The sequence below is a fragment of the Sinocyclocheilus grahami genome, unplaced genomic scaffold (genome assembly GCF_001515645.1).
Source record: "Sinocyclocheilus grahami isolate Dianchi unplaced genomic scaffold, SAMN03320097.WGS_v1.1 scaffold1424.1, whole genome shotgun sequence".
Lineage (NCBI taxonomy): Eukaryota > Metazoa > Chordata > Actinopteri > Cypriniformes > Cyprinidae > Sinocyclocheilus > Sinocyclocheilus grahami.
The window spans coordinates 151,700-175,718 of NW_015506603.1; the positions used below are offsets into that span (position 1 = coordinate 151,700).

General features: G+C 40.1%; 1 long non-coding RNA gene across 1 annotated transcript; it reads right to left on the reverse strand.

Annotated features, from left to right (window-relative positions):
• Positions 1-550: 550 nt before the first annotated feature.
• LOC107570183 (uncharacterized) lies at positions 551-20,628 on the reverse strand. The gene is made up of 3 exons (XR_001607003.1): positions 20,550-20,628; positions 12,486-12,497; positions 551-561 (listed from the first exon to the last, which is right to left on the reverse strand). It is a non-coding gene; the product is annotated as an uncharacterized lncRNA (long non-coding RNA).
• Positions 20,629-24,019: the final 3,391 nt, after the last annotated feature.

A 24,019-nucleotide genomic window follows, 5' to 3' on the forward strand; every position in this document is an offset into this window, starting at 1 on the left:
CTCATAATCATAGTCTGTATAGTACTGAGGAGGTCTCCTCTCTCTCTTTGGATATTGAGCACTCTGACTGCTCTCACTTTCACTTTTTAAGTAGGTTTTAGCATCACACTCTACTTTTATTTATTGTGGGATTACTTTAGTCATGTCAAGTTTTGGTAACTGGGTTTCAGCTTTCTTCCTATGTTCAAAGTTTTCATACACATCCTCCTCTGTCTGAGTATCACATTCCTTGGTACTCTTTGTAACAAACTTTACCAGCCTACTTTTGAGTACTTTCCCTGTGTCTGGATAGAAGACAAAATATGCAGGACTATTTTTGTCATAACCAACAAATATTCCCTTTTCACAGCGAGTGTCCAATTTTTTCTTGTCAGATTTGTATGCATAACATTCTAACCCAAACACTCTCATTTTGGACAGGTCAGGCTTCTTGCCAGTTATCAGGTAATATGGAGTTTGTCCAAGATATCTATTGTAGCGGCAGTTTGTACCGCATATGTCCACAACTCTTTTGGTAATTTACCCTCAATTAACATACATCTTGGCATTTCAAACAGAGTTCTCCAAGCTCTTTCAGCTGTCCCATTCTGATGGGGTGAATAAGGAGCCGAGGTGTCATGTCTAATGGGGTTTTTACTAAGCAGTGACTGAAACACAGAAGATGTAAACTCTGTTCCATTATCTGATCTTATACATTTAATTTTATCATATGGTGCAACATCAGCAATGAACCTCTCTGTGGCTTTAACAGTATCACTCTTAGTTTTCAGGAAATAAGTGAACACAGCTCCTGAATAGTCATCTGTAAATGCTAAGGCAAATCTGAAACCATCTTTTCCTGCTGGCTCTATAGGACCAGCCAAATCTCCACAGACAAGTTCAAGTACTTCTTTTGCTTTCGCATTTCTATTCTGAGCAAATTTACCTTTTACACACACTTCACATTTCAATTTAGACTTTTCAGTTTTACCTCTAATTTTCATCCCATCTGTAACACTCTCCAACTTTAACACGTCATCATAATTATAGTGACCTAATATTTCATGCCATGTCTGAAGGTCATAGCACACCTTACACTCATCAATCTCATTTGTAACATTACTTAAATAAAACAGTCTATGAATACCAAAAGTTGTACCATTTTTGTGGATGAGCCTATTCTGTCCTTCCTTGAAGATGACTGTTGCTCCGTGCACAATTGCTGCTTTAACGGAAAAGATGTCCTGGGAAAATGATGGCACATAAAGCGCCTCCATCAACATCATGTCCACAGGCCTTTGCTGTCTCTCAAGTGCACTTTAGCGGTGCCTTTCTTCAACACGATGCCGCTGACCCGCACTCCATCAGCCAACTCCAGAAAATAGCTCTGAGGCTTAAAACTGGAGTCAAAATCCTTGAATTTCCCAATATCTGTGACGATATGCTTAGTGGCTCCGGCGTCTACCATGAGGCCTTTCAACTTCACTCCGCCGAACGGAGCATCGTCCACCTGCTCCACCTTAAATGCGAACGTGTGGTCCTCCTCGTCCACTGCTTGCTTCACCTTATCCCGCTTTCTCCGCCGGCAGGTCAAGTCTTTATGCATGGCGCTTTTACAGAAACTGCACCACTGTCTATGCTCCCTGATCTGACGTGCACTCCTACTTTGTGTCCTTTCTGGCCGCAGTTGTAACAGGTGAGTTTCACACTCCAGTTGTCTCTTCCTTTGACTTTCATCACGCTGTTCTCACCAAAGCTAGCAGTACAAAACTTCTCTGTGCTCTCATAGCTCCTCAGCTTTGTTTTAAAATCGGCAAATGTTAACTTTATCACTCTGCGTAACGTAAACAGAGAATGATTTAAATGCGTCAGGCAGACGCTTTAAAATCATTGCAGTCAATAAGCCGTCACTCAAAGTCTCTCCTGCATTCCGCAGTGCTGTGATGGCAGTTTCTGCACGAATAATATAATCTGTGACGGTTTCATTCACACCTTTCTGAAGACATGTCAGCTCTGTATACAAACTTATCACATGTGGCTTCCCCTTACCAGCGTAATGGTCTCTCAGGATCTGTAACGCCTTCCTGCCATCATCAGCGGCGTCTCTCATTACAAGCGACAGACTCTTATCCATCCAAATTCGAACTCGATAAATTTACGATCGCACCGACAGTAGAACAATTGGAGAAATGTTGTAAAGACGATTTGTTAGTGATCGCAGATTTCTATGATATAGTTGTACCTCGAAATGCGTTGAAGAGAGAGATTAAGGCGGCACTGCACACGGAGCTGGGAAAACAGAACATTTTACCTGGTGAGAGTGTGGTTACAGGTGTTGCAATAACTTCGCTATCTGAAGATTTGGAAACTGCAGAGGCAGAGTTCAAGTCCGAAGATGCGGCTCGCATAGATCCTGTTGATCCCTCTCTGGGGAAAAACCCCTTACTGGCCATCCGGTTGAAAGAACTGGAAGTGGAGCTAAGCCGAAGCCAATACCAAAGTCAGCTGTTGCATGTCCGAGCGGTGGAGCTTGAGACACAGCGAGACATCCGGTTGAAAGAGCTGGAGCTCGAATTAAAGTTTGGGCAGGCTAAGCAGTTTCAATCTCCAGTGTTACGGGGAAATACTCCTGTAAAGACACCGGTAATCACTTCTACTCCTCACCCTGCAACGTTGCCTGTGTCTACGGTAAGTCCTGACGCTGAGGTTAATATTAGTAAACAAATTTCATTAGTCCCTACATTTAGAGAAGGTGAAGTTGACAAATATTTCACTGTGTTCGAGCGCATTGCAGCCATGTTAAAGTGGCCAAGAAATATTTGGCCTTTATTGTTGCAGTGTAAACTTGTTGGGAAGGCGCAAGAGGTATGTTCGGCGTTGACACTTGAACAAAGTATGAATTATGATTCGGTTAAAACGGCTGTATTAAGAGCGTACGAACTTGTTCCGGAAGCGTACCGTCAAAAATGTAGGGCTCATTTGAAAACCCCCAGTCAAACATTTGTGGAGTTTGCACGTGAGAAGACTACATTGTTTGAGAAATGGTGTGTAGGGAGCAAAGTCATTACTTTTGAGCAGGTAAAGGAACTAATTTTGATGGAAAAGTTCAAAAACTGCATTTCAGAAAAGGTGGTAATTCATCTCAATGAACAAAAAGTTTCATCCTTAACTGAAGCTGCTGTTTTTGCAGATGAATTTGTGCTCACACACAAGGTTGCTTTTCAGTCCCCACGTTTGTCACGTCGCACTGTTGTGAATCGCAACTATAGTTCTAGGAGTGCAGATGCTGTATCCCCAGATAATCACACAACTGATTTATCATTGACGGTGCGAGAATGTTTTTATTGTCATGAAAAAGGACATTTGATTGCTACTTGTCCTGCATTACAGAGGAAAAGTCAGAGGAAGGCTCAGAATGCATCCAAGTCTGTAGCTTTTGTATGCGCTCATTCTTCTAGCTGAGATAGCTGATCAGGAAATTGCATACTTTATTGACGACAGAGTGCTAATGCGTAAGTGGAGACCTGAGAGCTTAAAGCAAGATTGGAGCTCTGTGTTCCAAGTAGTCGTTCCTAAGTCATATCGAGAATATGGACGGAGTGTGGGGCATGACCATGAGCTGTCTGGACATTTGGGTATTAGGAAGACCTACCGTAATCTTCTTAAACATTTCTTCTGGCCCGGAATGAAGTCTGTTGTTACCCAGCATTGTCGATCGTGTCAGGATGCTGGAAAACCAAACCAGGTTATTTCTCCAGCTCCCTTGAAACCCATTCCTGTAATGAGTGAACCATTTGAGAAGCTAGTTATTGATTGTGTCAGTCCTTTGCCAAGAACTAAGTCTGGTCACTCGTATCGGTTAACACTGATGTGTTCTGCTACTAGGTTCCCTGAAGCCATTCCTCTACGTTCACTAAAGACTCCAACCATTGTGAAAGCCATAGTGAAGTTTTGTACGACATTTGGTCTTCCGAAATTCATCCAATCCGATCAAGGATCCAACTTTATGTCAAGACTTTTCCGTAAGGTAATGAAAGAGTTGAGTATTAAACACTGTACATCTAGTGCTTACCATCCACAGTCGCAGGGTGTCCTCGAAAGATTTCACCAAACTCTTAAGACTATGATCAGAACCTACTGTCTCCGACATGAGAAAGATTGGGATGAGCAGATTCCTCTTCTGTTGTTCGCTGTTCGCAACACCACTCAGGAATCCCTTGGTTTCGCTCCGGCTGAATTAGTCTTCGGACATACCCTTTGTGGTCCATTAAAATTGTTGCAAGAGCAATTACTTTCTGGAGGTCTGACAGGGTTGTCTTCTAAGAGTGTCCTAGATCATGTAAGTTTATTTCGTGAGCGCTTACATTCTGTGTGGAAGTTAGCACAGCAGTCCTTGGCAGCTTCCCAAACCCGTATGAAGGGAACATTTGATAAAAAGACTGTTCAACGCTCATTTGAAGTAGGCGACCAAGTTCTTGTTTTGCTACCTTTCCCTGGCTCTGCACTACAAGCGAAGTTCACCGGGCCATATGTGATTGAAGCAAAGTTGAGTGATACTGATTATGTAGTACAGACCCCGGAGCAGAAAAGAAACTTTCTGGTCTTTCTGGTGCCCGTCTTCAAAACTCTGAAACTTTAGTAACACTCGGTTCTAAGCTTTCTCATTTATCTAGATCAGCTCGAAGTGAAATTGTACAGTTGATTGATAAGTATTCATCGCTTTTCTCAGATGTACCTACAGTGACTCGTGTGCTAATGCATGATATTGATGTTGGTGACCATCGACCTGTTAAACAGAATGCTTACCGTGTCAACCCTGTAAAACGTGAAATCATGAAGAAAGAAACTCAGTATTTGGTTGAAAATGGTTTGGCGGTACCCAGTTCTAGTCCTTGGTGTTCTCCGTGTGTGTTGGTCCCAAAAGCTGATGGAACCTCACGTTTTTGTACTGATTACCGAAAGGTTAATCAACTAACCAAGGCAGATTCCTATCCTCTTCCCAGGATAAGTATATATTGGTTCTAGTCCACAACCCATTGCTGTATATACTGACCATAATCCTCTCGTTTTTCTTCAAAGAATGTTTAACAAAAACCAGAGACTCATGCGTTGGTCACTTGTCTGTCAGAGCTTTAATCTGCAAATCAATTACAAGAAGGGTGCTGACAACGTGATAGCAGATTCTCTGTCTAGGTGTTAATTGTAAACTATGTAAACCATGTTTACTCTTATGTGTGGGGGTGTTACGACCCTATAGTTTTGTTGTGTTTTGTTCTGCTGGTTTGTGTGTGTCTGCCCGTTGCTGCTGATTGGTTCCTGCAGACTCATTGATGTCGTCCTCTGATTGGTCTTCTCCCCCTTAAAGGAGATGACAGCATTTCCTTCAAGGGGTGTGGGTGTGGGTGTGGTTGTGGTGGCCATTTTGTGAACATGCTGTTTGTTGGTGCAGTGCTTGTGCTGTTTTACCTCCCCATTTGTATGATGAGAGAGATTGTTTGGATATCCATTGTTTTGTGTAACGGTAATCTGGCTTACCTGACCCTTGCCTGTTGTACGATTTTGATTCTGGATTCTCCCTCTGAACTTGATGTTTCTTTGTAAATATTTGTGGTGAATATTGTACATAGTTATTGGGAAAGTAAGGAGTCAGACGCCATCTTTTGTTTTTGTAATGTTTGGATCCGTGTTTTTGGATTAGGTAGTTAGGTTAGAGAATTGTATTTTATTTTAGTTTCTTTACTTCGGATAGGTAATTTAGAGGGTCTTATATTAAGAACATTTTGTTTATTATTTTGGCACCGTCGGCTCCTGAAAGGGAACTCCCAAATAAATATTGGAAAAATAAGTTGATTGTTCACGCATGGGTTTTTTCATGTTGCGCTCTACCCCTAGACGGGGTGTAACAATTTTTACTGGCGTTTTCCATCGCGCCCTCATCATCCGCGACGGGGGCTCCACCCAGTATAGTGGTTATTAGGTTGAGCAGACGCAAATGCGCCAGAAACGTTGTTTCCCACAGTTCTTAATTCTTTTCATTCCATCGGCTCCCAAACTCTTTACTGGGCCCATAACCTGTTGGTGCAGCCATCCCAAAAAGAGCTGGGAATGCCGGTTCTCATAATGAAAGATAAAAACTTAACACACAGACAGTCAAATTCCATTTGGCCTACATGCACTCCACACTGAGAATGACCAGTGGCCATTTATTAATAATTGCGCACCGGTGTGTCACCCCACCCACTTCCAGAAACTAGGTCACAGGGTCAATTGAGAACATATACAATGATAAACTCAACATATAAAAACTACATTAAATAAACACAGCTAATTTAAGCATCCAAAGAAAACTTTTCAAAAGTCAAGGTTCAAAAACCCAACTAAAGCAAACGCCGATCGCCATTATGGTGACTTCAAATGAAAGTACAACACCTAAAGACGCGGATTGAAAACGTTTTTTAGGAGTCGCGGCAGTAGAGGCCGCGCAACTATAACCACATGTGAATAATCCCGCCCACTCTAAAGCGGTACTGAACTGCAGCGGAAACACGAACCGAGCCATGCCGTACCGTACTGAGCCATACCGAGCCGAGTCGTACCATGCAGTGGAAAAGCGCCATAAGAGCTGTTGTACACATATGACAGAAATAAAGTCACACTGGTTAGTAATAAGAAGCTGATGATGCTGTTTGTGGAGCTGTTTAATCCTCCTCTGCTGAGATCTTGATACATTTAATGTGTTTTATTTTCAGTTGATTTCATCTTTGGCTTTGGCTGTGAGTTGTGTTTCTCTGCTCTTGTTTCTCTTTCCTTCAGTGATTCTGCTTGTTAACAGGTGTTCATCACTAATGCTCAATCCTCACTTAATTATCTCATTAACTTCATCACCGCTTCAGTGTCACTTCAACACTCTGTAGTGTGGACACATAAAAGTGCTCTTTAAAACTGAGGATTTTGCTGTGGGATTAAAGGGGGTAAATGTGTGAGATGAAGAAAAACACTGTGAAATGTATTTTTAACAGAAATATACTGTTAATTTAATTTACGGAAGCAATGTAAAAAACTGTAGATTACTGGCAACCACGGCTGCTGGTATTTCACCGTAACATCAAGAAAAGAAAACAGCAAAATACTGTAAAACCTAACAGTCAACTTCCTGTTGTGTTTTGTGGGTCACCCACCATATAAAGTCAGTAATTGTGTAGTTATTGATACAGTGGGAATCTTTTCAATAATTTCACTCACACATGAATGTGTGCTGCTGCTATCTGCAAGAGATTTGAGATGAATTGATGCTTTTAATGTCTTTGCATAAATCAGTAGGTTTTTTTTCGTGGACTTAAGCAAAGTAGTTTTTAAGACCAATATGCTTGTGTTATTTAAACATTATAAATATTAGTTTATAAACAAATGCCAATTTAAGTGCAGTCGGTTCCTGCAAATAAAGTGAGTTAACTCAAAGGTTTGCATGTTAATATTGTATCAGTTAATGAAATACAGTTTTTCACTGTAAATTTAAACCATTCTGTAAAACCTAAAATGTTGCTACCGTATAGCTGCCGGTATTTTACCGTAAATTTAACGAACTTTTTTTACAGTGTATGTTATTCTGCGGGCACCACTTAGACATCCAGCCATTGAGTGACAAGAGTCTGCTATGTATCTCGTCACGACGGTAAGCAGGGAGGGGACCAGAGCATATTACAGAGTCTGACATCGTGCTTGCAAGTTCACACACCTCTTTAATGTTATTTTTAGTGATCTCCGACTGGCGAAGTCGAACATTATTAGCGCCAGCGTGAATAACAATCTTACTGTATTTACGTTTAGCATTTGCCAGCACTTTTAAATTTGCCAAGATGTCAGGTGCTCTGTCTCCCGGTAAACATTGGACTATGGTGGCTGGTGTCTCTATTTTCATGTTCCGTATATAGAATCGCCAATAACTAGAGCACTTTGATCAGGTTTCTCAGTGGGTGCATCACTGCGTGGGGAGAACCTGTTTAATGTTTTGATAGGAACGGTAGAGCGGTGTTTTGACCCATGACTACGCTCACAGTCACTCAGTCGCCCTGCTGCGGAGGCATTGGAACCGGAACCGAACAATGTACAGGACTCCCTGAGCTAGTCGCATCCAAAGCCGTACCTAGAGCCCTCACATTCTAACTGTCCTCAATTAAAGTTTGGATGCGTGTCTCTAATTCTGAAATCTTCTCTGTCAGCCTAACTATTTCCCTGCATTTATCACATGTGAACCCCTCCTCACCGACAGAGAGAGATAAACTATACATGTGGCAACCGAATAATAAATAACAATAGCAGGAGAAGAAGCCATTACTCACCGTGATTGATGAATGATTCTAACTTACCACAGTTGTTTGATGAACTTGTGAAAAAAACGAGCAAAAGAAAAAAATAACAATAAGCACAAATAGAAATGCTAATGACAAGCTAACCAGTTAACAAATTCTGAAGTTGGACTCTTGACCCTAAAACTAAATCAAAGTAACTTGCTTCTAAGTAAGTGCAGTGTTGTTTCACTGCAAACGTGTGCATTTCCTGTATCATGCCTTGAAGTAGCAGATGAACACTTATCATATGATCCTCAACAGTGGTGACAATAATTAGTCATACTGCAGTGCATGATGGGAGATTTTACTATGGTGTTACCCAGCATGCATTGCAGCATGAAGCATTTTGTTGATTGTCACCATTGTTGAGATTCATAAGCTGGTTCTTGATGTCTGTGTGAGTTTAAGCAGCAATGGAGATCAAATTTTATATGCATTACAAAGATTTAAAATTCATTCATAGTAATAGAGCAGCACTTTGTTTTACATGCAGTAGTTTCACAGGGTTGATTATGCAAAACATATAACATCTTTTGATTGTAATCAGGTCAGCACTTGATAACTTTCTCATCATATAAAAACGGCTAATAGCTGCTCACTACATAGCACTGATCGCTCTGCTTCACAACACCGCATGCATTGCTATTAAGAAAGATCTAACACAGGAGGCAAGGGTCAAGAGCCAAACTAAAGCAAACACTGATCTCCATGCTGGTGCCATCATTTTAACTGAACTAACCCTGGAACATATTCTGCTCCAGTGCAGGTTATCTTCAGAGAGCAAGTTACTATGGTTACTTACATACCCTGAAAGTAACCTCTGATTTTGGAACCGAAAGCTGAGGTTATCCGCTCGCTTATCCTCAAACATACCCGGGTATGTCACATAACCTACTTTTTGGAATACCCCCCAGGACTCAAGTTTTATGGTGTTTACAGAGACCTGACTTCTTATGGACAGTCCTAGCTCGCCTGTGAAGATGGAGGGATTCTCTCTTATTCGGGCCAATAGAGGGAAAGCACAGAGGAGGAGGCATCTGTGTGTGAGTAACAGATGGTACAAACAATATACAGCGATACAGTCATATACACTGGCTGCAATCCTGACACTGAATACCTCTAAGTTTGAGACCTTTTTTTCTCTCAAGGAAGTTTAGCAGTGTTATACTGTGTGTAGTGCACATTCCCTCCAATGGTAATGAATCAAGAGGCAATTTATTTATATTAGACTATTACAAACAAACACATGGTACTCTGGTTTTCATCTTTGGTGATTATAATCATTTTAAACCTTTTTTTTTTTTTTTTTTTTACCATGCTTTTTCCAGTATGTTACATCTGGGACAAGGAACAACGATGTTCTGAATAAATGTTATGCCGACATAAAAGAGGTTAAAATCAAACCCCCTTTATCAATGTCTGCCCATAATATAATTCATTTAATATCAACATAGAAAACTGTTTTAAAAAGCAAAATGCCTCTGGTCAAGACTAATGGTATGGGATGAAGGAAGGTTTTTTTAAGTACAGATTGATCAGTATATTATGACAGATGTGAATACAGCAACAGAGATTACCACGGACAATATTCGCTTCTGTATGGATTCTGTGCTTCCTTAAATTACATTATGGGCAGACATCGATAAAGGGGGTTTGATTTTAACCTCTTTTATGTCGGCATAACACATAATAGTGTTCCCTAATAACAAATCATATGTAACAAAAGAAGCGAAAGTCTGCGTCATCAGGGGAAAAAAAGGTAGCTTTTATGAAGAAGGACTGAGTCGAGTTAAAAGCTGTCCTAAAGGAATTAAATTAATTGTTTGGGGCTGGGAAATGTCAAAAGGAAACCTTTTTGTGGTAGGTGGGACTTTCAAATCACAAGCAAGGCTCAAGTCAAATCCCAAGTCCTCAAAGAGTTAAAGTTAATGAGATAATTAAGTGACTAATTAAATGATGATTGTGCATTAGTGATGAACACCTGCTGTTATTGAGAATTACAGAGGATCAGATGTTGATGTTTTATTGGCTAAAATGATGTCACCATCATGGAGATCAGTGTTTGCTTTAGTTGTGCTCTTGACCCTTGACTTTCTGTAGCAATGTATGAGGTGTTGTGGAGCAGAGTAATCAGTGCTATACAATGTGGTGATATTAGCTGATTTCATATCATGAGGTGGCCTGATTATAATCAAAATAACTTATTTTGTGTGTTATTTTGTGTGTAAACACAGCATCACATGCTTATTTTACAATGGTGTTGTTATCAATAAGCTGCAAGCATGAGGACCAAGATCCCAAATAAAGCAAGCACTGCCCACCACAATGGTGACTTCAAATTAAACAAATGTCAAGATCTAAACCCTTTGTTAATTCTCAATAAGAACTTCAGGGGGTATTCCAGAAAGCAGGTTGTGTGACATACCCGGGTATGTTTGAGGATAAGTGAGCGGATAACTTCAGCTTTCAGTTCCAAAATCAGAGGTTACTTTCAGGGTATGTAAGTAACCATAGTAACTTGCTCTCTGAAGATAACCTGCTCCGGAGCAGAATATGTTCCAGGGTTAGTTCACTTCAGCGCACGTGTGATCTACTGACGAGCCTTCAGTCGGCGTGACAGATAGCGCACAACATTATATAATATTACAATATGTAATATAGCGTACATTTACATTGTCATTTAGCAGACGCTTTTATTCAAAGCGACTTACAATTGGGGGATACATAAAGTGATTCTTCTTAAAGAGGCAAACAGACACAAGAAGTGGTTGTAATACCAAGTTCTTAGACATTGTTCAAATAAGTACAAGCTAGAAAGAGAAGGAATAAATAAAGAGAGATCCAATTCCGTCTGCGTGTGACCGTAGAGCGTCGTCGAGAGACAACCGGAATGGTTTGGAAACGTAGGAAAGAGATAGATGTGGGAAAGAGAGGACAGAAAAGGAGAGTGTGTACAGGCAAGAGCAAAAATATACTTAAGTGCCTTGGCGATTTCGTTGCTTGGTGAAGTCGCGCAGGTAAAGTCGCAGGTCTTTACATTCGTTGGTCTTCACACGAGGAGGCCTGAACGCTTCCGCTGATGCTTCTGCGTCAGCGCACAGACATCAGATAAATACACAGTCTAAGACACTAAAGTGAAAACAGCTGTGGCCGCCTTCTAATTAGCACAGCCAATAGTCTATAGCAGGGCAATTCCTCCAATCGAAACTACAGTTCGCACTTAAACGCAGGAAGGGAGCAATTAAATTACACGCGCTCCTTCTTAGCCGAGGGCAGTTATTATAATTACCAGAAAGTGCAATCAAAAATACAAACGCAAACAAAAATATAACGTAGAAATAGGCAGAAAACGAAATATTCCTTCTTAGCAGCAAGTAATAATTCCAACAGCAGATCTATAACCAAGTATTACGCAGGACACTCACGTGCAGCCATCTGTCTCTTCTGTTGACTAATCGCTTGACCCGTATTATATATACATATATATATATGTACTGTTCTCTTTTAAATGTTTTTTGTTATCTTTCCCAAAGCGTGTAATATAAATAAACAGCAAGCCAAATTCTGTTCACTGAGCCAGGATATGAGCGCCTTGCTCCTTTAATAGTCCAACGTATGATTTACATAGTCAAACTCAGTGGCCATTGAACTGTAAAACTGTAAGTGAAATGAAAGAAATGTAGAAAATTAACTATCAAATTGTAACAACTTATTATCAGTTTAACTAGTAAAATGTATACAGATACATCGCTAACTCAGAAGCAAGTTAGAAGCATTCTCAATGCAGTGCACTAGCGCCAATCGGCAATAACAAACATCTTTGATTATATCACATTTAAACTGAACATACTCTCCTGCCATATAAATTAGGCAGATTAATGATTTGAATGAACTTACAGCCAATGCTTACGACAGGGTTTAGCAGAAGGATTCATTTAAATGCGACACAAACATGTCGAGCGCTTGCTGCATCATGAGTCCGTTGCTTCTATTACCTAATCTGCGTCGCTCGCAGAAACGCGTCAAAATAGGAGTCCTCACATAAGAACTTTCACAATAGCGGCAGGCAATATGAAACTCATACAGAACATTAAACATCACAGAAATATAATATTGATAAATGCAAATGCCCATCATAAATTATACACAACCTCTAACAGAGGCAGAACACTCCCCGCCTGGCATTATTAAGGCCACTATAACAGTCTGTGTTAGTCTTATTTAGCCCTCTTTGGCTAGCAGTAAGATAACATCAGAAATGTGTCTTAAGAATGTTTTCACATTACCGCCTGAGGTTGTTCTAACCTCTACCTTGTGGACATTTCCATCATTGCTCGGGAAGACAGATGTGATTGGCCCAATGGTCAATCGTTCCTTGGGGACTGCACTTGCTTCAATAGCACAACATCTCCAGCGTGCAGGTTTCGGTGAGTCTCATGTCACTTGCGTCGAGGTTGGAGTATACTGATGTATTATTTTCTCCATCGGCTCCAGAACTCGTTAGCCAATGCCTGCACTCGCTTCCACTGACATTTCAAGAGGTCCTTTTCAGTGTAGTTCTTGAACAGAACAGGTACTCCGAGCTTTTGGGTTAAGAGCATTGCTGGAGTGAGTATGCATGGAGAATAGGGATCTGCTGAGACAGGAACCAGAGGTCTAGCATTTATGATTGCTGACACCTCTGCCATCAGAGTGCAAAGTACCTCATGAGTTAAGTGAGCATGTTTCTTCTGCAGCAGCATACTGTCTAGAATCCTGCGGGTTACGCCGATCATGCGTTCCCATGCTCCCCCCATATGGGAAGCATGTGGCGGATTGAATTCCCAAGTACAGCCATTCTCATGGAGGTATTTCAGAAGACTAGTCTGGTTTTCTTTTGCTGGTTGCATGCCCAGTTCTTGACTAGCTCCGATAAAATTGGTTCCTCTGTCCGATCTGAGCTGTTTTGCTGGTCCTCTCACAGCGAAAAACCTTCGCAGAGCATTGATACAACTGGCAGTGTTCATAGACAATATGACTTCTATGTGTACTGCTCGTGTGAAGAGTATAGCCCACTTTTTGTTTTCAGCTACACCGCCTCTGGTGCGTCGAGAGACCACTGTCCATGGACCAAAAACATCTAACCCACGTACGTAAATGGAGGTGATGTACTGAGGTGCTCAGGAGGAAGATCTGCCATCTTTTGAACTTTCTGCTTTCGAAGTCTGCGGCATGTCACACAACAATGAAGGATAGAGTTTATCAGTCTTTTCCCCGCTACAATCCACAAGCCAGCCAGTCGGATTGCTCCTTCTGTGAACTGTCTCCCTTGATGGTACACTTTGGAGTGGTAGTGACTCACCAACAGTTTAGCAACATGACTTTGCTTTGGGAGGATGATTGGATTCTTTACCTCTGACTCAAGAGAAGCATGTTTTAAACGCCCTCCCACCCTCAAGAGACCGTCATCGATGTAGGGGTCTAAATTCCACAGCGCACTTGAATGGGAAACTTGTTCGTCCCTCTGCAGAGCAGCATACTCCTCTGGATATAGGTCTTTCTGGACATGTCGAAGTATTAGTTTCTTTGCTGCTGTCTGCTCTTCTGGTGTGTATATTTTGCTGCACTGATGCCATCCTTTGCACGTATGGGATGTGATGATGGAACTTGATGTGTGAGAACAAGCTTGATGAATCAGAAAGGATACCGCTCTTAGCAAAGATTCCCAGGTAGAAAAACACTGAAACCGTTCAGAGAAGAGGATTCTTTCAACTCGAGTAGCGAAGCTAGTTACACAAGGTCTGACTTCTGCATCCGTCTCAGGATTAACCAGTTCAAAGAACACTGTTGCTCTTGGGGCGGTTGGTAGAGGAAGCTGGGTCCTGTGAACCATATGGTGTTGTTCAGCTGTGATGTAACCACGGATCTGGTTGCCAGGTCAGCTGGATTCTGAACCGTAGGCACATAACTCCACTGGTCTGGAGAAGTCGACTGACGTATCCGCTGAACACGGTTGTGCACATAAACAAGGAAACGTCTGGACTGATTGTAAATATAACCCAGGACCACTTTGCTGTCACAATAGAATTTAACTGCATTCGGCTTGTGGTCTAGCTCATCGAGAATGTGTTCAGCCATCTCTACAGCCAGCACTGCACCACACAGCTCCAGGCGAGGGATAGAAGGCTCAGGACGAGGTGACAGCTTTGCCTTGCCCAGCACAAATCCCACTTTGACCTCGCCTTCATCATTCAGAGCTCTGCGGTAAGCCACTGCCCCTATGGCCCAGTTTGAGGCATCTGAAAAGACACACAACTCCGTGTATGAAGTGTTAGAAAGTGAATGGTGTAGGTATGTGCGTGAGATGTGAAGGTTACTTAGCTTTTGAAGTGAGGTTTTCCATTCCTCCCACATGTTTTTCTTCTCTTCAGGAAGGACCGTGTCCCAATCATGTACCTCTTTGGTCAGCTCACGTACCAGCGCTCTGCCCCGGATTGTCACTGGTGCCACAAAGCCCAAAGGGTCAGAGAGGCTATTCACGACAGAAAGCACTCCGTGGTGAGTGTAGGGCTGGTCGTTTGTTGCGACTTTGAAGGTGAAAGTATCTGTTTTTATGTCCCAGTATAAACCCAGGCTTCTTTGTGCAGGTCAACTCTCATTTCCAAAATTCACTATTTGAGGCTATCTTGTGGAGTTTAATAATCTACTTGGAAAGTGATTCTTGAGTGTGCTTGAGCAAGTCGATAGCTTCAGCTTCCGTGGGAAAGGACATGAGGCCGTCGTCCACGTAGAAGTGCCTGTTGACAAAGTGTGAAGTGTCAGTTCCGTACTCTTGTTCACCTTGCTGCGCAGCTAACCGTAGCCCATATATAGCCACTGCCGGTGAAGGACTATTTCCAAAAACATGTACCCTCATACGGTATTCTATCACCTCCTTGCTTAAGTCGTTGTCGCTATACCAGAGGAATCTCAAATAGTTTCTGTGGTCCTCTTTCACCAGGAAACCATAGAACATCTGTTGGATGTCCCCCATAATGGCTACGAGATCTTTTCTGAACCGTAGTAGCACACCTAACCGTGAGTTGTTTAAGTCAGGGCCTGAGAGGAGCATGTTGTTCAAAGAAATACCTTTGTGTTGTGTGCTGGAATCAAATACCACCCGTATTTGTCCCGGTTTTTGCGGATGATACACTCCGAAGATGGGTAAGTACCAACATTCTTCATTCTCATGGATAGGTGGTGCTCTTTCCGCATGGTGGTTCTGGAAGGGTTTCTCCATAAAGACGGAAAACTGTTCTTTCATCTCGGGTTTTCTACTCAGCGTGCGTAAAAGAATTTAGATGAGACAAAGCTTGTTCCCGATTATTTGGGATTAATGATCTGGGTGACTTGAATGGCAAAGGAGCAATCCAGTTTTTCTGTTTGTCTTGGTGGAATTCTGTTTGCATGATCTTCAAGAAGATTTCATCCTCGAAGGACATGGCAGGTTTGTTATAATTTTTGGTTATGTCAAATACCTTAAGCCCAAGTTCATCTTCTGCTTGCACACCATGAGTAGCATGATTGAATGCAAGGGGAAAAACAACAGATTTATGCTCCCCGCCATGGCACAATTTCTCTTTCACTTTGATATGACTCTGGCATGGAGTGAGAAGTGATGTAAGTTTTAAAGACACTCCCCATCGGCTTATGGTGATTTCACCCAGCCTAAATCTAGCCTTTGCGTAAAAGGTGCATTGTGAGGCCTGTTGATTTGTTGTCTCGCTTTGTGTACACGGATCATGTCTCTTCCCAGCAATACTAAGATCTGAGCATCAGGATCTAGCTTTGGGATAAACTGTGCCACAGATTTCAAGTGAGGATGAGCAAGAGCGACTTCTGGTGTGGGTATTTCAGATCTGTTACTCATTATCTCGTTACACTCAATCAGTGGTGGGAGATCAAGACATGTCTTGCCATCCAGTGTCTCTATTGGGAAACCAACCGCTTTCCTTCCAGACATTTCCATGGAACCAGCACATGTTCTCAACAAATACGGAGAGGGATTACTTTGGATCCCGAACAGTCGAAAGAATTCTCCTTTGGCCAGCGAGCGGTTGCTCTGATCATCAATTATGGCATACATTTCGATAGCTCGTTCCCGTTGCTCTCGAGGAAATACACACACCAAGCACATTTTTGCACAGGACTGCATTGGAACACTTTCTCCACAAACTTCTGTACACTTTGAGGTTACCTCTGGGGTAGTAACATCCTGCTGTTCCATGTCTGGTTCTAGCACCGGAGTTGGGAAGAGAGGCGGAGCTATGTCCGGATGCATGACTGTGCAATGTCTATCAGAATCACACTCAGCACATTTGAGGGTTGCGAGACATTTTCTGGCTACATGATTCAGAGAGCAACACTTGAAACACCTCTTATGTTCTTTCAGGAGGTTCTTGCGTTCTATTAATGACTTTTTCCTGAAGGCTCTATATTTCAACAGGGGATGCGCTTTGTTGTGAATAGGACAGTGCTTCAACAAATCTATCTTAACAGCCTCTTTCAAATTTGCTGAATTGAACTCATAATTTCTAGATACATCTGTCTTATGCACCGACACAGGAATTCTGCTAGCACCATGTTTATAGAGGGGTCTTTCATTATGGATGTCTGCATGGCTACTGTTTGAAAGCTTGAAACTAGGATCATTCCTTGCTTTAGCTTCACTGCAAACAAAATGTGTGAAGAACGAGAATGGGGGAAAACTGAACTTGTTCTCTTCCTTGAAACGTGAGCTGGTGAACAGCCATTTCTCCTGCAGATTTGCTGGTAACTTCTCCACTATAGGATTTATACCGCGAGGGGTATCAAGGTAAGCTAATCCAGGCAAGTATGCATCTCCTTTTGCTGCAAGTATCTCCATGAGCAGGTCTGCAAGCTCCCTGAGTTTCACATTATCCTTCGGAGATAGACGTGGAAAGTTATCCAAGCGCTTAAATAAGGCACTCTCAATCACTTCCGGGGTGGCATAGCATTCTTGAAGTCTCGTCCAAGACAACTGGAGAGCAGCTTGCGGTTTAGTAACATACACCGCTCAAATCCTCCTCACATGATCTGAAGATTCCTTCCCCAGCCATTTAACTAACAAATCTAACTCTTCGTTAGCTGAGAGTTGTAAGTCTTGCATAGCATTAACAAATGAAAACTCCCAGGCTCTAAAATTTTCTGGATTATCTTCAAATTTGGTAAGCCCTGTGGTGACTAGCTCTCTCCTTGCTAAGTATTTAGCAAAGTCTAACATAGGTTTGACTTGGCTTTGAGAGAAATGCTGTGTATCTGAATGGACTGCATACCTTTGTGTAGCAGGATCTTGACGTGGAGATGCTTTAAATGCAGTATTCGGGATGGAACGAGGCAGATTGTACAGGGAATCTGGAAATCTTGTGCTCTGCAAACGTTCATTATCTATACTCTACACTATATATATATACGCAATCTTGGCACGTGCAGCTTCTGCTGAGGCTCTAGCTTTTGCAGCAGCACTAGAGGAAGGTTGGAGGAAGATAATGAGCATTTAGAATTAACCTCTGAAGATGCCTTTTCTTTCCCTCTATTCCCTTCAGTTTGCGTGTTCTCTCCTGAACTTTTCTCTTGCACCTGCTGATCCATGGCTTTTTACTGTACTGTTCTCTTTATATGTTTTGTTTTCCCAAAACGTGTAATATAAATAAACAGCAAGCCAAACTCTGTTCACTGAGCCAGGATATGAGCGCCTTGCTCCTTTAATAGTCCAACGTATGATTTACATAGTCAAACTCAGCGGCCATTGAACCGAGTAAAACTGTAAGTGAAATGAAAGAAATGTAGAAAATTAACTATCAATTTGTAACAAACTTATTATCAGTTTAACTAGTAAAATGTATACAGATACATCGCTAACTCAGAAGCAAGTTAGAAGCATTCTCAATGCAGTGCACTAGCGCCAATCGGCAATAACAAACATCTTTGATTATATCACATTTAAACTGAACATACTCTCCTGCAATATAAATTAGACAGATTAATGATTTGAATGAACTTACAGCCAATGCTTACGACAGGGTTTAGCAAAAGGATTAATTTAAATGCAACACAAACATGTCGAGCGTTTGCTGCGTCATGAGTCCGTTGCTTCTATTACCTAATGTGCGTCGCTCGCTTTGTTGCTGATCTATTCAACTCTAATGGCGATTTGTTATCTTATGAATGTTTTATGAATATCCATCAATTTCCCATTCCGTTTAAAGAATTTAACTCTGTTATAAAGGCGATTCCTGATGGATTAATATGTCTGATGAAAGCTTCTCTCACCCATGAGTCATGCTCAAAACAACTTTCACAGTTATGTTTGGGAGGTGTTTCGCTTTTAAGTAAAGAATGTAATAATTAATTTATTCGTCAACTTTCTCAATCTCGAAACTCAATTTCTCCAAAAGGGAAATTTTTTGGGGGTTCTAAAATAGATAACATTCAATGGAGGAAAACATGGTTATTACCATATAAATACTGTATACCCAATAAAGTGAAAGAAGTGCATTTTAAAATTTTGCATAATATATACCCTTGTAACTGTAACGTGGCTGACGAGACGTGAGACGTGCGGATCCATATGCGAGCTTTATTTAGAACAGAAGAGGTCAGAAACACAGGCAGGGTCGAACAATGGCAAACAGGTATAATGAGGGCAAGACAGAAGAGTAATCAAAACCGGGTGTGGTCGATAAGCGGCTAACAATATCCAGAGGGCTTGACACGAGGGGTATCCAATAACAATGCAGAGGTATATAAACAGTATCTGAACAGGGCAAGACGAGAGAGGTAATCCGAAGTACACAAGCAATAATCAGAAAACGAGGAAACAGACAAGGCAAGACTAGGCTAGGCTAAGGCTATCGAAGGGAAACGGGCTCTGTAGAGTAGCTATCGCTAAGAGAGAGATAAACAGATACAATACTCAGCCGAGGGAAGGGATCAGAGTGAGTGTTAAATAGTGAGGGAGTGATATGAAACAGCTGGGTGCAATCAGTGTTGTGCAATTAGTGAACCAGCTGTGTGCAATCAGTGCTGAGAATGATGGGATATGTAGTCCGGGATGATATGCAACAGTGTGAGTGCGAGAGTCAATGAAAATGGGAAGGGTGACCTCTGATGGTTAGCCGACAGAAGTTCATGGACCGGATTCGTGACAGAAACGCTGTTGTGTCGAAATTTTGTGATGTAGCTGATATATGCACCTTCTGTAAAAAAAGAAAGTGAAGATATTTGTCATTTATTTTTCTCTTGTAATGTTTCATCACTTTTCTGGAAAGATTTGAGTTCCTATTGTTTTTCTAAAGTTAATATGAACTGTAATATACACATTAAGGATGTTGTTTGCTTTTTTGAAAACCAAAACAAATCTTTAGAATCTGCTGTTAACTTTCTTATCCTTGTGGCAAAATTCTATTTGAACAAACAAAGGTTTCTTAAGAAAATACCTACTTTTATAGATTTCTTATGTGAAGTAGAACATTTAATTAAATCACTAAGTAACTAATAACAAAAAATGTATTTCTTTTTTGAAGAGATATGATGAGATCTTTCATGTACCGTGATTAATACTTGTTTTTTGTTTTTTTAATCCTCTTATCTTTATTTGTTCTGTTCCTGCATTTGTTCATAAAAATATGTTTAAATGTCATTATCAATTTTTTCTTCTTCTCTTCTCTTTCATATGTTCAGATGACATTGGATGTATTGTTGATACAGTATGTGTAATGTATGCAAATTTGTTATCCATTAATGTCAACTCTGACAAGGTAATGTTTAATTTATTCTATTATATATATTTATTACATTTTATATTATCATCTCACACATGGATTTGCATTTTCTATAATGTCTAAATTCTAAATCAAAATACATATCTGATATGACTTAATATATAATTAGCATCAAACAAACAATATAATTAATATTCTCAAGGATTAAAGATTAAACGGAAAAAAATAAAAATTTGGTAAAATTGACTGATTTTACCAAATGCTCAATCATCTGCTATTTGATCACTTAATTATCTCATTAACTTAAACAGTTTCAGTGTTTCTTTTAACATTGTGTAGATTGGACTCATATAAACACAGAGTAATGTTCACTGAGGATTTTGCTGTGTATGTTGTATCTATCCAAACAGAGTTTTGTACCTGTAAATGTTTTTGTTATATTTTATTATATAACAAAAACAGTGGCTCAGTGGGAAGCACTGTCTCTTCACAGCAAGAAGGTCCCCGGTCCGAGTCCCAACTGAGTCAGAAAGCCTTTCCTTCAGATCTGGTTTCCCTCACAATCCAAAGATGCTAAGTTGTCTAAAGCTGAGTGAAGTTTTTTTTTTCTCTATGATTTTTGGACAAACACACACTGTTTGTGAGTTGCTTTGCAATTACAAATGGAAATTACATTGAAATAAATGTGATTTTTAATTGAATGCATCTTGAGAATGTTTATTTGGCCCAGAAACCGTATAAATGATGTCTAAATGAGACCTTAAATGATGTTGAAAATATGTCCACAATGAGCACATTTGAACTAGTTTTTAACCCTGTACAGAGGTTCCATGAACGTCTATATCAGACATGCAGAACACGTCAAAAAAAGACATCATAAAAACCATTAACCAAACCACAGTCAAATGTTTTTCATTACCCTAATTATTAAATGTAGCATGTTGAATTAGAGAACATTTAATTATGTGAAAAAGCATTAGACTATGTGGAAAAAGCTGCTGCACATTGAAATAGATATACTCTGAATGATATTTATTGAATTTCAAATATTTATAAAGTCATGTAACATAATTTGAAGTGAATTATGTTTTTGTTTAATCTTTTTCTGCTGCCACATTATTTTTCTTTTTTCTTTTTTGCCCGTGGGATACCATGAAAATAAATATTAGTTCAGTAAATTACCTTTCTGCCAGTTTTCACCTCTGATAAGATTCATTTAGAATTAAAGTTATGTATTCCGTAGTATGTGGAAGTCTTTTTGGCGGGAGCTGTTGCCATGGTGAATCATAATTTCGGAGCTCCATTGATCATGGCTTTTCATAGTCGTGGTGCACACGCTAAACTCAGTCAACCTACTCTGAGTTTTCAGTTTCAAAACAGCTGAGCAGAGTTAGTTCAATCCACTCTGTTTCCAATCTCAGGGTAAGTCAACTCAGAGTTCAAGTTTTAACTCAGAGTTTGTTGAACCTTCTTTCTGGAATACACCCCAGGTTCAGCAGGCTCACAAAGCACAACTCAGGATTGATCCAGAGTTTGTGATTAACTCTGGAGCGTGTGCACCTGAAAGTGTGATGTGTGCAGCAAACAGCCAATCACACGGAGCTCTGAGAGCATCGGTTTCATTTACTTCTCACAAGAGTCTGCGCATTTCAATTCTCTGTTAAAAATGAAGAGATGCTGTTATTAAAAATACAATTAATTTAAATGCATTTACAAGGCAGGAATAAACACTGCTGCTGCAGCACTGCAGCAAAAAGGCAGCAGAAAGAAAATATCTGACTAAATACATTTTGTTTAGCCATTTTAAAAGCTTTATATATTGAAATATTGAAATAGGCAATGTATATTTTTTAATTAATTCAAATTAATGCAAATTTAATATTAATTTGCCAGCTCATATAATATATTTTTTATATATCATATAATTATGAATAATTATAATTCACATGTTATGAATATAATAAATAATTAGCAGCAAAAGGAAATTTTGTCTCTAAAATTCAGGCAATTTTGTGTCTACTCTAAACTGCTTTAATTTGAAGTGAGAGATATGGGGGAGTGGCTCAATTGCATCAGATCTATGTCACTTTACTCACAGCTGATTGGTCAGGTTTGGGTTTGCGATCTCAACCCAGAATAAAACTTGCTCTGGAGCAGGGTAGCCGTGTAGCAAAACCAACCCACCTTCTTGAGCCCGAAAACTCAGAAACTGGCTTTTTGCAACAGGCCTCAGCTGCTGTAACATCTATAGTTACAAAATGCCTGGAGAAACATGTGGTGTCTAGACTGAAATGTCATGTAAATTTATTGTTAGATCCATTTCACTTTACTTATTGTCACAATGTTATTCAGTTTTTTTTCGTTTGCACTTTCCCATGCCTGTGTTTGTTGCCATGGTTCCTGATTTGATTAGTCATTCCTTTCAGGGGCCTGTACCATGATGGTGGACGAACAAATTCAGAGTTACAGGATTAGTTTTGAGTTGACAAAACCAAACCACTCCAATCCAGGTTTATTGGTACCATGATGCTGACCATCAACTTTCTTTGTCACCTCAGGTTGTGATCCTGAGTTTGTGGAGCACGTGCACATGAATGTGTAAAATCAGAGGCGAACAGTCAGTCACGTGCCCTGCAACACAGAGCAAGTGTAATTTACTTCACGAGATAGAGTCAGCGAGATTCAAAAATGTTTTTGTTAAAGGTTAAGTGATTAAAGAATACAAAGAATTTAAATGCATTTGCACTGAAGTACTTGTCCATGAAAGAAGACAAATAAAAGAAATTATCTTGCTCTATTAGTGCAGTCACAAATTAAACTTATGAAGTTAGTTTACTATAGTTGATAATATATAGCGATAGAGATTCCAACATGTATGGTCACATGTAGCCATTTTTAACGCGTTATCTGTTGATTCTACCACTTATTCATATTACATATGATCTGTATATATTAATATTCATTTAAAATAAATGCTTTATAATAATTGTTAAACTAAAAGTGCTTGTGTGTAATGGATTAATATTAATATACTCATTTTATAAATATATAAATCATATGCAAATTGTAATTATCATTAAAGCCAGACAATTGTGTTGTAATTTTTTTAAGTACTTTATAGTGACCTTTAATTTGTAGGAAGAGAAACTGGGGGGAGTGATTTTTTTTTTTTTGCGTCAGCCGTGTGTCACTTTGCTCACATCTGATTGGTCCAATTTCAGTTTGAGATCTCTTACCCAGAACATAACCTGCCCTGGAGCTGGTTAGCTGTGCAGTGTAAGTTACTATGGCAATGAGTGCCGCTAAAAGCCAAGCCACTTTCATGGTACCTAAAACCCAGGATTGGTGCAAACTAAACTGAAACTTACCTGGCTAGCCAGCTAATCCGGCTTCCTAACAGGCCCCAGCTGTGTCTTAAATAGTTCCCTTTGTTTGTTCCTTGTATTTAAGTCCTTGTGTTCCATTCGAGTTTGTCCGGTCTCGTCTGTTATACTGGCATCTGTTCTACCCGTGTGTTGGATTAAAGACTTTTTCGAAACTTCTGTCATTATCTTTGTGTATTACAGCATAAGCGTGACACTTATAAAGATGAAAGAGGGACTGTTGATGCTAATACTGTCAGTCATTTGACTCTTCAACATTTAGAGAATTCTAATGATTATGCACGGCAACTCTTTGTAGATTTTAGCTCAGCTTTTAATGCACTCCAGCCACAGTTACTCTTGGATAAACGTGTAAAGTTTAATTTGAACCCTTTTATTATCAAGTGGCTTTTTTTCCTTCTCAGCCAATCATACTTAATATGTTAAAGTAAATAATAAATTTTCTGATGCCAGATTTATCATTATTGATGCTCCTCAAGTATGTATATATAAAGTTCCATTTCTTTTACTTTATATACAAATGATAAGTAGGAAGAAGAACAATTGC